Source organism: Gavialis gangeticus, unplaced genomic scaffold, assembly GCF_001723915.1.
Source record: "Gavialis gangeticus isolate Ggan-Ray unplaced genomic scaffold, GavGan_comp1, whole genome shotgun sequence".
Lineage (NCBI taxonomy): Eukaryota > Metazoa > Chordata > Crocodylia > Gavialidae > Gavialis > Gavialis gangeticus.
In genome coordinates this window covers 3,855,475-3,859,144 of record NW_017729029.1, presented here as the reverse complement: position 1 = coordinate 3,859,144, position 3,670 = coordinate 3,855,475, and the positions used below count along the sequence as shown (strand labels likewise).

At 41.3% G+C, this 3,670-nt stretch overlaps 1 long non-coding RNA gene across 1 annotated transcript in view; it reads right to left on the bottom strand.

The window, feature by feature from the left end:
• Positions 1-1,163: 1,163 nt before the first annotated feature.
• LOC109300385 overlaps positions 1,164-3,670 on the bottom strand; it is a 7,096-nt gene continuing 4,589 nt past the window's right edge. The window contains exon 3 of the long non-coding RNA XR_002098184.1: positions 1,164-1,700. This is a non-coding gene — a long non-coding RNA (uncharacterized LOC109300385). The remainder of the gene's footprint in view (positions 1,701-3,670) is intronic.

Genomic DNA, 3,670 nt, shown 5'->3' with positions numbered 1-3,670 from the left:
CCCCCCAAAGTCAGTCCTACAAATTGGAAAAGCCATGTAATTCAGATAGCTAAAGTCACTTAAGAGCGATCAAACACAGTTGTCCATATACACCAGTGTTTGCTCTTATAAAGCAAGGGCTCTGTAAATGACACACAATACTTCATAATCTCTTAAATAAGGAAACTTAGGAAACAAAAAGGGAAAAGAGGACATTTCCAAGTTAGGACTGTGGCAAATAATGGCCCTTAATAATTTTTCCATCTGAATCCACTAAACCTTTGTCCATTTTCTGAGAGGACTTCACACTAAAATTTATGGTTTTGTACTAATTATAAAATCCTACAATTTTACTAGATAAAACAAACAGTATCAGCCTTTTCACTAATATTTATAAATTCCTCTTTGAACATATGCACATAGCTTGGAAACATCAGGAAACATCCCTACTTGTCTCTCTGAATAGAAATTATGGTTTTAAATTGTATTTTGATAAAGATGAGCAATAAGAACTGTGAGCACTTGCCATCTCTTTTTAGAAAGCTTGAGTCAACATTTTCAAACTCAGATGCCAAGTTTAGACCCTTGGTTTCATTTTTAGGTAGCTAATAATGATGTCCTGATGTTTCAGAGGCTCCGAATACTTACAACTATCAGTTGTAAGAAGGCTGCAGAGGCTCAGCATCTCTGAAAATCAGGTCATCACCTTGTGGGGTGGGGAGGGATGTGGGTAGGGGAGTGTGCATGCACATGTTTAGTTCCTAAACTTTAGGTACATGACTTTGAAAATGATGGCTTTCTGTTCTCCAAAAACACAAGGAGAATCTAAAACTTTCTCTGTGATCTGTTAATCTTTTAAAAAAAAATGTTAGAGAATGTTAGAGTTCATATCCATATTGATTCAGATCTCCAACCTCATCCATCATCTCATCTTCCACAGAACCCTTCCATTTTTTTTTGCTTAGGCTGCACATCACTCACTTCTGGTACAATTGTCTTTAAAAAAAAAAACCCCAACACACAGGTGGGAACTGGCAGAAGATGAGGTCTGAAAACCTGAGACTGTTAACATTTTGCAGCTGTGCTGAGTGGGACATTAGCAGGCTTAGACAAAGTTAAGGAAACATCTTGATGCACAGGTACTTAATTGAGAGAGGCTGGTGTTTCATAAGATGAGGATAATGTACATATATAACAGGGTTTTTATTGCTACAGCATGCAATCACAAGCAATTTATAGCCCATGAAAATACAGGTCCCAGCAAATATTTTGAGATTTGTGGGTCAAACTACATGGACAAGTTAATAAACTGCATGGACAAGTTAGATGCATACAGATAGGCTCCTGACAATCTGTGAGCAAAATTCAGGGGTACAGAAAGTCACCTCAGGGCACCGAAGCCCAGCTCCTAACATCAGCTTTCTTTAGCATTTTCCAGAGGTTCGCTATTTCCTGGAGCAGCTGTTTTGAAAACCTTTGTGAGGAACACTACTGACACCCCATGGTCACTTGCAAGAATGGCAAATAGATGAACCTTAAATAAACGATTGGTTAAGTGTTGTCTTGGGAGTCATGTCCCAGCCATGGTTCCTTGCTTTTATGTGTTCCTTCTGGATGACGGTTGACATTTATGACAGGACCAGCTCCTGCTTGTTTGTTGGATTCCTGATCTGGCAGAGATTTTGTAAACCAGGATGTCCAATAAATGAGATGACCGAGTTCTGAATCGACAAAGCAGAGCAATATAAAATGTGAGAGGGAAGCAAAACAATCAGATAGCAGCGAGACATTCACTAATGATGTATGGAGGGGGGGGAGGGAGAAAGGGGAAGTATCACCAAATAAAATCTTGCAATTTTATTTAGAGGCCTATTCATTCTAGTTTTGTTTGTTTGTTTTAAAGCCTCATATCCTGGATGCCCACAAGAATCTCAACTTCCATTAGAAAAAGTAAGTTTTTAATCCCCTGTGCATAAATAGGAAAGCTTGAAAATGAGACTCAAGTTGACCCTAAGGACTCAGGAGTTCAGATGGTATATGAACACCACCACAAAATAGCATGGTTAAAAAAAAGGGGGGGGGGGAGGGGGAAAAAAAAGTTCTTCTGGTTTTAATCCAATCTCTTTCAGGGCTCTCCTAGCAAGATGAATGGGCCTCTTTAGACTTGGATTTCAACCTTGACGGGACAACATGTAAAAGGAGCTGGGTAGCTTTTAGTTGTATATTCAGCTCTTGCTCAGAATATGTCTGGAGAACTGACTCTCACTGCCTAACATGCAAGGTGGCTTACAGCTGCAGTAGTACAAAATGGTATTGGCATTCCTTGAAGTACACTGGAACAGCTGCATAAGAAGGGCTTAGCGGGAGCAGATTCAGGTGAGCACTGGGAGAAAGAGAGCCAAGTGGCAAGCTAGCACAGACTCTGCTAGTGCTTGAGCCTGGTTCTTCTCAAGGCTATTAATTCCTCACCTCCTTGGACACCCAAATTCATCCTAAAACATAAACAGGCATGTTTAACATTAAGAAGCTTTTTTCTTCAGCACAGCTATTTTTTATTATTTGAATTTTGAAAATGCGCAATAGCTCTAGCCATGATATGCAGGACAAAAACAGAACAAATAGACAGTCCCTGCCTGAAAGAACTTATCCTCTGAAGTACAGACAGAATGGTGCAGTGTTTATGCCACAGACCCTTTTCCTTCTGCGTGACCCTGCAATAGGGGGGGGACTGACTTTCTTCAGATTACTGATGTGTTCCCAGCTCCACAGGCTCAGTGCTCTTTTTAATCATCCAGCACTTCCAGCCTCTGCTGATCCAAGGAACAAAAGATCTAAGAGTCACTTGGATATTTAATTTGAGTGAAAGTACTCAACAGAATCAATTTAGGCCTAGGGGTAATCTTCTTGGTAGCACTGAGAGCAGACTCTGAATCAAACATAGAATGGAAGGGAGCTTAAGCGAAGATGGACAAGTTGTAAGAAACCTGTCATCTGGGTTTTGTACCTCTGTAGCAGTGGTAAAAAAAACTCAGCATACTCCAGACCTGGAAGTTCTCCAATGAGAGGTTCCAACTCATCCCCAGCATCTACTCACTGAGGACTAAGGGTGCGAGAAAGAGGTGATGTCTGAGGCATAACTGTTAGACTACTTTCCTAGAAAGTGAGAGAGTCAGCTTCAGTTCTCTCCTCAGGCTGACAACAGCCCCCACTTCCTAGGCTAGGGTCAGGCATGGGCACTCTCCAGCCCTCTTGTTGAAGCTGTGTTGCTGTTCAGAAAATAATTCAAGAGTTAGTGGGCCACAAAGACCCAAAACTCATTGAGCCAGCCTGACTCTATAACCTAGTGGTTAGAGCACATAGTCCAGTCTTTGCAGCTAGGACTATTTCTATTTTTTACATTAGGTAGTCATTGGATAGAATACAGAAACTGTCCTGGGAGCAACACCCCTTTCCTAAATGAGTGCCCTAACCACAAGCCTACAGAACCATATGTCTTCTTTCTGGCCCAGTGAATCCTGAATTCTTTATAAAACCCAACTTCAACAGAAGGAGGGAAGGAGTGGGGAGAGCTGAAGTACTGTCCAACTCCAAATAGCATATAACCTGTGGTTAGAGCACTTTCCTGGGAGGCAGAGATGGGTTTGAACCCCCTGTTACTAGATTTGCCCATCACTTTGGGGTGTGCTCATTT